Raw genomic sequence first — 13,648 nt, 5'->3', positions numbered from 1 at the left:
AGGAAGAAAGGTATGGTAGTTGGGTTCTGCTGAGAACTCCAGGACTTATTGGGACCTACTCCCAAGTTAGGACCTAAAAAATCTCCCAGGCTTCTAGCACCCCCTGGGATTGATCACCAGTGATATAGTTGTCAGTTTTCAAACTCCTTTCTCAAGTAGCAGGCTGGAATCCTGGGAGTCTAGGCCAAGCAATGTGCAGGGGTAGGGCTGAGTTGGTCTGAAGCTGCTCTACCGATAGTGGATTTGAGGGTGATCAGAAAGAGAAATACAGGGCTCAAATCAAAATAGAATTCCAGGCCCATTACCATCTGGAAAGAACCAGACTGAGGCAGAATCCCAGTAGTTACCAGGTAATAGGAACGAAATCAAGCTAGAACAGGAAGGTTCGGATAGAATGAAAGAGGTAGAGAAGGAGTGATACCTTCAACAATGGATCCTGGAGAGAGGCATTTTTTAAATAAGTTAACTGTTTTTTAAAAAGAGGCAATATGCTCATTATTCAAAGATAATAACTGTATAAATAAGTTTATATTTAGAAGTCTTAATTTCTCATTTCTGTGTACTCCTGTCCACCCAGAGATAATTGCTAGTGGTAGATTAATTGCGAAACTCACTGGCAGGACCTGTACTTAAATTTGTCTTTTTTTTTAATTTCTTAAATTTTTCTTAATTTTGTTCTTCTTAAAGTGATTTTCCCAAGTTCTGGGAGTTGCAGAACCTACAAAATCTGGATCTGTACTTTGTAACCAGTTATTTTAGTTTTTTTTTTGTTAAGTATAAACACTCAAGAATGGATATACTTAAGCTGAAGATTTTTTTTCCTGTGTCTTGTATTTGAATTTTTTAAAAAATCATATTCTCTGAAGGTTTTTGCAGAGCAGCCCAAAAAGAGCTTCCTCGTTCTTTTTTTTTTTTCTTTTACAGCTGCATAATATTCTATCATATACACAAACATAGGTTATTTAACCAGTTCTTCTATTGACGGCAGTCGGGTTATTTTCTATAAAGAAAGCTTCAATGAATAGCTTGTGCTAAGTGATTTTGTACGTGAGGGGCAGGTATTTGGTAGGTGAGGTGCATGTGGGGAAGGGGTCAGTGAACTGAGCTGACCAGCAGTGTCAGAACTAGATCAACCTGTAGGAAATGGATGATTGGCTGACTGCTCATTCTTTGTCTTTGTGATTGTAAGGCTAAGTTACCCTTCGCTCTTCACCATACTTTGCAATAGGGAAACCAAGCACCGAGGGCCTGCATTGGTCCTTTTGTTCTCTTGGGAATTTGGCAGATAATCCTTGAGAGACCTGAGCTATAGAACTATGCATCTCCAGGTCAGGCAACATGGAAATCCTAATGTTAGGTTAACATGGAAAGTATGTGTTTGTGTGCACATGTGTTCGAACTTTTAAAATTCTCTCCTATGAACATTACCATCAAATTTCGATTTCCCTGTGATGTGTATTATTTAAAAGTCCTTTATATAAAACCATCTTTGGGATTATAATTCAGCCCTATAACTGGATGACCGGAGTGTGGGCCTATGGTAAGTAGTACGTACAGAGCGTAATCCATACCAGCTGTAGAATAGTGGCAGGCACTCCAGTAGGGAAACAAATGAATGCAAATGAGATGCACTTGGCCACAGAACAAAGATGAAAATGACATTCACTTGTAAATGAGTTTTCTGTGTTTGATGTAAACAGAATGACATGTATTTTGCAGGAAGACCTCCATGACCTTAGGATAGTTGTTGAATTCATTACATGGAGGTGCACATGTTTCTGACATTTTATCATTATTAGTGTATCTCATGATCTAACCATCTCTAAGCTTTTACTTAGAAGCATTTCTGTGACTTTCTGTCACAGAGGTAAGGTGAGATGTTCATCACTGGCAACTTAAATGCTCTGGAATAAAACTTGAATCTGGCACCTTGCACTCAGATAAGGGCACAGCTGGTCCGATAGAGCACAAGTTCAAGAGGAAGAGCATCAACTTCTCAGCTTTGCCTTCCATTGCTAGTTGTGGGTCCCCAGCCTGGATATTTGCTTACACATTAGACTTGATTGATATGTAGCTTTGCTTTTGAGCCTTATTGATCTTTCCATCCCCTTTAAAACCTCCCCTCTTCTCTGTAGCCTTCCCTGACTGTCCCAGCCCAAGGTCGTCTTTTCTTCTTCTGGACTTCCACAGCAGGTGGTCTGTGATACTCATAAGTTACTTATTTTGTCAAATGCATATATTGGATTACATCATTTGCTTTTAAAGATATCCTTGGCAGGGATGCCTGGGTGGCACTGTTGGTTGAGCATCTGACTCTGGGTTTTGGCTCAGGTTGTGATCTTAGGGTCATGAGATTGAGCCCCATGTCAGCTCCATATTCAGCATGGAGTCAGCTTATTTCTCTCTCCCTCTGCTCCTACCCACAATGCTTGCTTACTCTCTCTCTCTCTGAAATAAATAAATAAGTCAAAAACATATCCTTGGCATGCTTTACACATAGATATTCAGCAAATATGCCAGAATTAATTGATTAGACATCCTGAATTTCTGATTCTTTTGAAAACTACAATGAAGCACTGAGAACCTACCATTTACCAGGCATTCTACTGGCTCAGGATACAGGGTGATTGAGATAGTCTCAAGCTGCTCATGGTCCAGTGAGAGAGGCAAACACAGAAACAGAAAATGAAAGCATGATATGCTGGGTATGGTGATGGAGCTAAGCACACAGGAAGGGCACCTCTCAGAGAGGAGGGTGAAAGTAGGGAAGAAGCGAAATAGGGAAAGACTTAAAAGAGTTAAATAGGAGGGGCACCTGGGAGGCTCGGTGGGTTAAGCCTCTGCCTTTGGCTCAGGTCTAAGCCTCTGTCTTAGGCTCAGGTCCTGATCTCAGGGTCCTGGGATGAGCCCAGCATCAGACTCTCTGCTCAGCAGGGAACCTGCTTTCCCCTCTCTCTCTCTCTCTCTGCCTCTCTGCCTACTTGTGGTCTCTGTCTGTCAAATAAATAAATAAAATCTTAAATAAAAAGTTAAATAGACACTTGCAACTGTCTTAAAAGACGGGTAGGCATCATCTAGGTCAAGGGTAAAGGGAGATGGAAGGACATTTCCAGGGACAGAATAGCATGAACGAAGAAGCTGAGTAGAGATGCAGCAAGCAGAAGTAGAGCAGCAGCAGAGTGAGAGAAATTCTAGGCAGTGCAGTGTTGCTGGTGGGCAGAGTGGCAGGCAGGCAGTATTGCTGAGAGTCGAGGATCCATCTGTGAGAAAGTGTGGTACAGTGGTTAAGAGAGTGTATGGGGGGGCACCTGGGTGGCTTGGTGGTTAAGCCTCTGCCTTCAGCTAGGGTCATGATCCCAGGGTCCTGGGATGGAGCCCCGCATCAGGCTCTTTGCTCGGCGGGGAGCCTGCTTCCCGCTTGTTCTCTCTGTGCTGCTCTGCCTACTTGTGATCTCTCTCTCTGTGTCAAAGAAATAAATAAAATCTTTAAAAAAAAAAAAAGAGAGTGTATGGGCTTGGGAATTAGGCAGAGCCAAGTTTGCATCCTGGTTCTGCATCCTTCTGGGCATGGAAAGTTGGCTGAATTACTTAACCTCTGTATGCATCAATGTATTCATCTGTAAAATGGGAACAACAATGGCATTCTGCTTAAAGGCTTCTTGTGAGGGTTAATTGAATTTATGTTTGCAAAGTGCATAGCACAGGGTAAACATTCAAAGCGTGTTGGCTAATTGTTTTTAAGAGACTGGGGAGTTGCACGGGGTCATAAAGAGAGGGCCCCTGGAACGTTTAAGCTGGTACTGACAGGCAGTTTGGATGGTAAGAGGACAGTTTGGGAGGCAGGGAGACCAATTAGGACCAGTCGTATTTAGCATTTCAGTTGATAGGTCGTGAGGGACAGTGGAAATAGGGATGAAGAGGGCATAGAGTTAAATCTGAGGTAACGTCCATAAAATTTTGTGACTGAGTAGGGGAATGCGAGCAATAGAAAGGAGTCAAGTATATTAATAATTGGACAGCTGCAAAGTGTTCATTAGTATTATACTGTGTGCAGGGCTGTTGGTAAATACACAACATTTCAGGTCAGGGTGATCTTAGAGGTGTTCTGTTTTGTTGAGAAATTAAACCTAAAAAAAAAAAGTTTGATATGTTATAATATATAAATAACAAAAGTTTATGTTAACTCCTCACAAACACAAAACTAGAGATAATTATGGTGTAAGGAAAACACTAGCTTTGCCAATAATAGAAGGTAATAGCTAATAGCAATGTATAAATAGCTCATGGGGCACCTGGCTGGCTCAGTCAGTGGAGCCTGAGACTCTTGATCTTACATTTGTGAGTTCGAGCCCCACACTGGGTGTAGAGATTACTTAAAAAAAATTTTTTTTTAAAAAGTAAATAGCTCATTAAAATTTATGGGGAGGCCTCATGATTTCAGTAACTAAATGGCAGACAATAAGAATTAACCAAGTGGCTGATAAACAAAGGTGTGCAAACATGTTCTTTCTCATAGAAATCAAAGATAGGCACATTAAAATGTCCTTAAATATGAAAATTAGACAAAAATTTAAGATATTACCAGTAATATTCTGAAATTGGAATTGAGTACATTTTGTTGATGTCACTAAAACTGTTTGTCCAGCAATGTGGAAAAAAATTGCCAGGAAGATAGATATCTCTGTCTCTGTCTCTATCTCTATATATTTGTGCTCAGGACTCACATTTCTGAGGATTTATTTAGAAGAACATTGAGCAATTTGGCAAAAGCAATATGTACATGGTTTTTCACTGCAGTATTGAGTCTTATAGCAAAGAAAGAAAGGAAAATTAAAAGAGAGCAACTTAAGTATTCCGACTTAACATGGTTATTTAGGGAACATCAATATTATGGTATACTATGAAGCAATGTTAAAAATAATTATTAAGAGGAACACTGGGTGCCTCAGTTAAGGGTCTGCCTTCAGCTTGGGTCATGATCCGTGTTGCTGGGATCGAGTCCTGCATCGGGGTCCCTGCTCAGTGAGGAGCCTCCTTCTCCCTCTGCCTGCCACTCCCCTGCTTGTGCCCTCTCCCTCTGTCTCTCTGACAAATAAATAAATAAAATCTTAAAAAAATAATTACTAAGATAAAACAGTGGAAGAGTCTTCGTGAAAATATTAAGTGAGAAAAGCTGAATAAAACTGATTGTCCATTATGATTGTAGTTACCGAAGTATATGTATTTATGTAAAGACTGGAAAGTAATACGCAGAGCACGGAAGTCCTTGTGCAGTGCTTAAACATATTGTCATGAGCCCTATGTTGTCTGTTCGATTTTACTTTAGCAAGTGTAGTTCTGTGACATTATTAAGTAATTGTTAACATTTTGTTATTTTTCATTGCTTATGTATTTTAAAGTACGTTCTAGTTATTATGACATATTAGCCTTTAATAATTGGGTGTGCATCAAGAACATTTTCTCCAGAACTGTAATATAATCGAGCAAAGTGATTAATTCCTTAGTAGCTAGTACCCAGTCCACAGTCAGATTTTCCCAGTTTACATTTTCTTTTCAAAACTAAAATAACATGCTGAGTCTGCCCAGCCCAGTGGGATTGTTCAGTGCTGAGAGTGACTGGCTCCCAGGTCTCTGGTGCCATGGCGGTGAGTCTCAGCCCTCTGGGTCTCTCTGCAGGGAGCCCTAAGAGGAGGGCAGCTGGCTCAGAGACGGTGGGCTCCATCTGCAAGTAGAGCTGTTTCTTTTTTCCTGCGCTCTGCTCCTGTGAACTGAGGGCATAGGCTTTTAGACCCTTGGAGCCAGCTGGCAAAGAGGAGTGGGAAACCAGCCAGCAGGTCTGTGCTTCGGGTGAGGAACTTTGGATCGTTGTCTTTGTCAAGCCAGTTGTGGAAGGTCCCAAGATTTCACACAAGCCTCCCCTACTCTGCTTGGTGCTGCCAGTTTCCAAACACCTGGCCAGGATGTCAATTTACCTCCTTTATGGTTTGTGGGAAGAACTGTCTCTTCTTTTAACTAGCTGGACCTTCTGGCTCAAATCAGGCCTTAAAAAAACAAAAACAAAAACCGAAATTGAGGGATATAACTACCTAATAAAGTTATCAAGGCTGTCTCACAACTTTTATAAAATTAAACAAAAGCCCTAAACAAACAAATGAACAAACAAAAAACAAAAAAGGAAGAGAGTTTTACTATGGGCTTTTTCTAAGATCTCCCAATGTAGAGACAAAACGAACTTCCTGATGTTTTACCAATCTTGTTTCATTTGGTTTCACTAAAGTATTTTAAATTCCAAGCATTTTATCAGTTCTTCATACTTGACAGAATCGACCATTACTCCTCAATATCATCTAATACCCAGTCCCTGTTGAAATTTCTCAGTTGTGTTAAAATTGTCTTTTTACAGTTGAATTTGCTTGAATCCGGTTCTAAACAAGGTCCACTGATGGCGCTAATTTATGTTTCTAAAGTCCTTTCACATTTGTAACGGTTCTCTTCTTTTTACCTTCTCTACCCACCACCACTTTATTTGCTGAAGAAACCAGGTCATTTGTCCTTCACAGTTTCCATATTCCGACTCTGCCTTCTGCCTGCTTGTTTCCCCATAGTGTTATTTAACACATTCCTCTATTCCCTACCCCCTCTATTTTCTGTAAACTGGTAGTAACAGCTAGAGGGTTGTTTAGATTAGGGTTCAGTGTTTTTGTGTGTTGGGGGGGGCAAGAATACCTCATAGGTGATGCTACATGACTTCTTTTTGTATCATACCAGGAGGTGTGTAATGTGTGCTTGTCTCATTTTTAGTGATACCAAGATTGATTATTGTGGTCAGGTGTAGTCATCGTCTTTTCAACAAATGCTTTTGGCAGCCACTGATAAAACTCGCTTACATCCATTCTTTTATCAGAGGTGCAAAATGGTGGTTTTCGAATTCTACCATTCCTTCTGCATTTGTTATTCCTTCTTCTTAAACTTTAGGTCTCTGTAGCTGGTTGCTTTAGCCAGTTCACTCACACTTGCCCTAGGAGTGGGCTGTGGCTAAGTTCTTGGCACAGCTATAATTCGCTTACTCTAATTCTAACACGGCTTTGAGAAATAGCCTGGAACTAGGATTTCAGAGGGAGATTTGTCCCTCCCTCCGCTGTAAACATTTGAGGTAATGACAATTATAAATAGTGTCAGTTTTATGCCCTGGCATAGTTTTGATGTTTGTGTGGTATGATTTGAGAATAGCTGAAAGGTCGGCCTGATGAAAATATTTTCCTCTTTTCTGGCTATCGTGTGTGACACCCCAACAGTAGTGTCCTCCCTTAAGGACCTTATGCTTGCTTGTGAATTGTAACCAGGTTAAGGTATGATATTATCTGGGAAGGAGAATGGGAGAAGCAAAGACCAGCACATGAATAATCATATTCGTAGGAATTTTTTAATCTTATGGTTAGCTGCTTACCACCTCTTGTCTCCATATCTGGCTCTGGAACTTGCAGCTGGGAATGGAATTTGAGGTTGTTAGCTTGGATGAGGTAAGGACGTTTCCATTGGTCCAGGTTTTTATGTGGAGTTTTCTAAGAAGGAAGACTGTTGAGGGTGTAGAAGGCAGAGGAAGAAAAACGTTGAAAGATAGGAGAAATCACTTCTTTAGACTTCTGTTGAAGATGATTTTGGTTAAACCCTCAAAGTAGCTTAGAAACTAAAAATGGGACTCTGCTTCCTGTTCTTTTCCTCACTACCATGTTGGCCAGGAAGCATGGAACAGTGGGATTCTGGGTTCTAGGGGAGTTTTCCTTATAGGTCAGCAGTAATAAAGAAGTTTGAAGGCAGAATTGAAGCAAGATGAATGGCATAAAAGGGTATGTGAGAAAATAGGAGGAATCACTTTCTTAAAGGGGAAAAATGGCAGATTGATCCCTTTTGCCGTAGAAGAAGTTCAGTTTGGAATTTTAGAGAAACAAACCATTTTCCCTTTTTTACCTACTCAACAACCAGTTCTAACAAGGAAGTTCAGTATTTTTATCTTTATGATAATTTCAAAAACAGTAATCCATTTATTCCTAATAATGTTACTGAAAAATACCAGTAATTATATAATGACTGCAGAAATCACATTTTTAAGGAAATGAAGAGGGAAATGATTTTTTCTTGTTACATGTCCTGAATTTATATGTAATTATCAGGTATAAAAGAACCTCCCTGGTATGCCTAATAACCACCTTTTGTCCTTGCATGAAAAGTCGAGGTTTCTTTTTTTTTTTTTTTATTCAAGGTTTTGTTCTGCTTGGCTTATTTCTGGCTGGTTGGGGAGATAGAGGCAGCTGTTTTATGACATGTCTCACAAGCCTTCTTCAGACCAGGGAGTGAATTGCTCTGGGAACCAGCTGGCCATATCCTTTGCCTGTCAGACCTAAGGCAAGCAAACAGAATTTAGGCAAACAAGTGGAAATCTGCCAGTATAGGGAGAAGTGGCCCTTGATCAAAAAAAACCATGGTCTAATTACCTGCAACTCTTCTGATTGGTAGGTAATAACACATGGTACATAAACATGTATGGTTTTTCTCCATTAAGTTTGGGTTTAGTGGTTATTTGCTCTTTTAGGAAACATCCTTTGAAAAACAAGGCAGGAAATTGAAGAGAACAAAATAAAACAGAGCTTCCTTTCCCATTTAGTGATAGCATCGAGTGGTTATATGTATACTGTCTATATGTCCCAAGAGCAGTAAAAGAATAATAGTTTTCCTTTTAATCAAAAATAAACATTTAGCTTTTTCTACTTTAATAGATTTATTATCTACCTATAGCTAACTAACATTTTATGTTTGTATTTAGTATGTTCAGATATCATATACCATAGTATCGATTAAATTCTTTCTAATATTTTCTAATGTTTCACATGAAATGATATTAATATGCAGCATAATATGTAGACAGCAATATTTTTTAGCATATCTATATAAATATTACTGAAAATAAAAAGGATGTGTGCATATATAATAAAGTCTTATATCCATCCATTTGTGGGTTATTTTGTTCATTCAGTCACTCACTCATTCCTGAAACATTTTTTGAGTGCCTGGTTAATACCAGGCACTATGCAATCATAAAACCTATAAAGATCACAGGAGCTGCTGAGTGGGGAAGGTATTGTGGAATGAGGCAAGAGTAGAATCAGAAAGGCTACCTGGGGGGCTCTTAAAGAGTATATGGTTTGGGAAAGGGCCGAGGCAGGTAAATAAGGATTTCTCAGATATCCCATGGGAGTGCAAAAGAAGGAATGGCAAACCGATTGGCAACTCAGCGATGATGTTGATTTATTATCAAGGTAAGATGGGGGAGGCTTGTACTTGTTCCATGTGTATGAGATGGCAGGACAAATGGATCCCAGAGATCCAGCATGCTTGTGTGGACAGTGCTTGGCAGCTAGGAAAGGCACTCATACTCCTGATTCAGCATGAAATGAATGGGTGTCCGACACACAGTAACCTTAGTTCCACTTGATCTCTTGTGACCTTGGGCCCATCAGGATGTCACTGTATCACTTAATCACTGGAGTAGGGGTAGGACTGGGTCTGTAGGTGAGGCAATGAATTGGGCTGGTGGCCAAACAGGGGAACTGAGGCCTGGGTGGATGTTTGCTACTGCTGTTACCTCTGCTTACAGTGCTGTTTCTTTCTTCAGTGTGAAAGAAAGGTCCAGCTCATATGTCCTCTAATATGTCCTCTTTTTGGTGAAGATCTCCTGGATTTTCCTTGCAGTACTGATCCCTCCTAGTGCATTTAGTAAACATCTACATTATAGTATTTATAATACATAAAAAAAAGATTTTATATATTTATTTGACAGAGATCACAAGTAGGCAGAGAGGCAGGCATAGAAACAAGAGGAAGCAGGCTCCCTGCCGAGCAGAGAGCCCGATGCGGGGCTCGATCCCAGGACCCTGAGATCATGACCTGAGCCGAAGGCAGAGGCTTTAACCCACTGAGCCACCCAGGCGCCCCCATAATACATTTTAAATCTTTGTTTATGAATCCATGATCTCTACTAAAATATGAGCTCTGGAAGGACTGAAACTACATACATACATATATATATATATATTTAATAACTACGGGCCACTTATTGCAACAGGAAGACAGTAGGCAATTGATACATATTTTTAAATGAAACTAGCAAATCAGTATGTGGTTGTTCTGGCAGAGTTTTTTTTTACTGAGTGGTAATCCTTTTTGTTTTTGTTATTTCATTCATTTAACAAATAATTATAGCAAACAGTTAAATAATTATTTAACAAATAATTATAACAAACTATAGCAAACACTATAGCATGTTTTCAGCCCTTTATACATACTATTAACTCTATGATTCTCATCATTATCCTATACATTACATAATCTTATTCTTCTTCACTTTACTGATGGAAAACATAGTGAAGTCATAAATTTATATTTGTTTGCAATGTACATTTTTTTCAGCAAAGGTTTTTTGAGTGCCTGTTTTTTTGTCAGGCAACATTTTTGGTGCTAGTGAGTTTAGTGGTGAATAAATTTCCTCCCTATGGAGCTTACATTCTAGTGGCAGAAGACAAACAGGGACAAATGCATAAATAAGCACCATACCAGGGCCTAGTGCTATGCAGGTAAAATCGAGTGGTGTGACAGGGAGGGATGGGGAGCTTCTATGGATTAGATTGTTAGAGGGAGGCTTTCTTTCTTTCTTTTTTTAAAAAGATTTTATTTATTTATTTGACAGACAGAGATCACAAGTAGGCAAGAGAGGCAGGCAGAGAGAGAGGGGAAGCAGGCTCCCTGCTGAGCAGAGAGCCCAATGCGGGGCTCGATCCCAGGACCCTGAGATCATGACCTGAGCCAAAGGCAGAAGCTTTAACCCACTGAGCCACCCAGGCGCCCCTAGAGAGGACTTTCTGAGGAAGTAATATTTAAGATGAGACCTGAATGACTACAGGAGCCAGACACTGGTTATCAAAGTTATAGGACAGGACAAAGCTGATGCAAGTACCTTATGCCAGCAGCGAGTCTGGTACTCTGAAGAAAGAGGGGGATGAGCTGAGGCACCTGAAGCAGGTAGAGGTGAGGTCAGTCTGGCTTCAGCAACTGAAGGTAAGGACAATGACTTTAGTTCTAAGTGTAGTAGGAAGTTATGAAAAGGTTTTATTCAGGGCAGTGATATTTAGAAAGATATGTTGGCTGCTGGGTGGGGAAGGTGTTGTGGAGTAAGGCTAGGGTAGAATAAGAAAGGCTCTCTGGTAGGTGATGGGAGTGCTTCAAGGGAGAGACGATGGTGGCCTGGACTCTAGTGTTACTAGCAAATGTGATAACTAGTGGTTGGATGCTGGCATATGTTTTGGAGACAGGCCTAAAGCACTTGCAGATGGATTTCGTGCTGGAGGTTAAGGAAGGAGATGAATCACTGTTAACTTTTAATATTTCAGGTCTGTAAGCCAGGGTGGCTGATAATACTATGGCTGGGATGGGGCCTGGGGAGGAGCAGTTGGGGAAATGGGGAAGCGGGAGCTCCTCACAATTTTTCCTGAAGAGCTTAGCAACAGTACAAGTAAGAGAATGTGAGTGAATAGGTCATTCTAGTAAGTCATGGCAAAGGGGGTTGAGGAAGTGATGGCCTTGCAATTCTACAGGGAGTTTGTATAGGGTTATACTTGGAGGAGAAGGAGTTGAGATGCTTCAGCATGATGGGGTCAAAGATTACATGTAGAGTAGAGTCAGGTGAGGTGAAGCTTGAAGGATGAGGGGATATTAGAATTTGAGATTTTAGATGTGAGACTTTTCTGGGTGATTTTAAGATCCAAGCTGTGGTGATGGATGTGGACAGCTGAAGAATGGAGGTAAAATCTTTAGGGTTTAAAATGTTAAAGAAATGTGATACTGTTGGAAAACATAAAAAAAAAATAAAAAAGGATATTGGGTCCCAAAGAAGGATGAAAGTAGCCAAGACAGAGGAAAAAAAAATTAACAAGGTGCCATGATCATGGGAGGAGAGCTCTGGAGATTGGCAGATGACACTAATAAGGCGCTGTGGAAGGTGGTGCAGAAGCACAGCATGGCTTTCAAAGACTGGTGTGGAAGTAGAGTTGTCTGAAGGCAAAAGAAGATGGGAGAATGTTGTCCCTGAATCCCTTGAAAAAAGGGAAGGGATAGTTCTTCACTAGAAAGAGCCCACAGGGGTGCTGGGCCCTAGGATGGTGGGAAGTGTAGGTTTCACTTAACTCTGGAGGTATAGGGAGAACTCGTGGAATGGTAGAACTCCCAGGTTATGGGAGGACTTGCTGATGAAGGAATGCGGGCTCAAAGGGAAAAATAGAAAAGACTGAGATGAGAAAAGATAGCATAATAAGCTGTGGGTTAAAGGTTGGAGGAGTGGGAGGAGGACTGGAGGGAGGGCTCAGAACTAGCTGGAGAGAAGATAAACTATTAGACTTGGAATTTGGGTAGTAATAAGAGTTTCAGCATCCGTTCCTGATTAAAACGCTTCAAAGTTTAGGGATAGAGGGAACATTCCTGAACCTCAGCAAATCTATCTATGAAAGACCCACAGCAAATATCATCCTCAATGGGAAAAAGCTTGCAGCCTTCCCGTTGAGATCAGGAACAAGACAAGGATGCCCACTTTCACCACTCTTGTTCAACATAGTATTAGAAGTCCTAGCAACAGCAATCAGACAACAAAGAGATATAAAAGGTATCCAAATTGGCAATGAAGAAGTCAAACTCTCTCTATTCGCAGATGACATGATTCTTCATATGGAAAACCCAAAAGACTCCACCCCCAAACTACTAGAACTCATACAGCAATTCAGCAACATGGCCGGATACAAAGTCAAAGTGCAGAAATCAGTGGCTTTCTTATACACTAACAATGAAAATACAGAAAGGGAAATTAGAGAATTGATTCCATTTACAATAGCACCAAGAATCATAAGATACCTGGGAATAAACCTAACCAAAGAGGTAAAGGATCTGTACTCGAGGAACTACAGAACACTCATGAAAGAAATTGAAGAAGACACAAAAAGATGGAAGACCATTCCATGCTCTTGGATCGGAAGAATAAACATTGTTAAAATGTCTATACTCCTAGAGCAATCTATACTTTTAATGCCATTCCGATCAAAATTCCACCGGCATTCTTCAGTATATGTGCTGCCGAAGCGAGCACTCCACCAGTATTCTTCAAAGAGCTGGAGCAAATAATCCAAAAATTTGTATGGAATCAGAAGAGACCCCGAATCGCTAAGGAAATGTTGAAAAACAAAAATAAAACTGGGGGCATCACGTTACCTGATTTCAAGCTTTACTACAAAGCTGTGATCACCAAGACAGCATGGTACTGGCATAAAAACAGACACATAGACCAGTGGAACAGAGTAGAGAGCCCAGGTATGGACCCTCAACTCTATGGTCAATTAATCTTCGACAAAACAGAAAAAAATATACAGTGGAAAAAAGACAATCTCTTCAATAAGTGGTGCTGGGAAAACTGGGCAGCTATATGTAGAAGAATGAAACTCGACCATTCTCTTACACCGTACACAAAGATAAACTCAAAATGGATAAAAGACCTCAACGTGAGACAGGAATCCATCAGAATCCTAGAGGAGAACATAGGCAGTAATCTCTTTGA

The sequence above is a fragment of the Neovison vison genome, chromosome 1 (genome assembly GCF_020171115.1).
Source record: "Neovison vison isolate M4711 chromosome 1, ASM_NN_V1, whole genome shotgun sequence".
Lineage (NCBI taxonomy): Eukaryota > Metazoa > Chordata > Mammalia > Carnivora > Mustelidae > Neogale > Neogale vison.
This window is presented reverse-complemented; position numbering follows the sequence as displayed.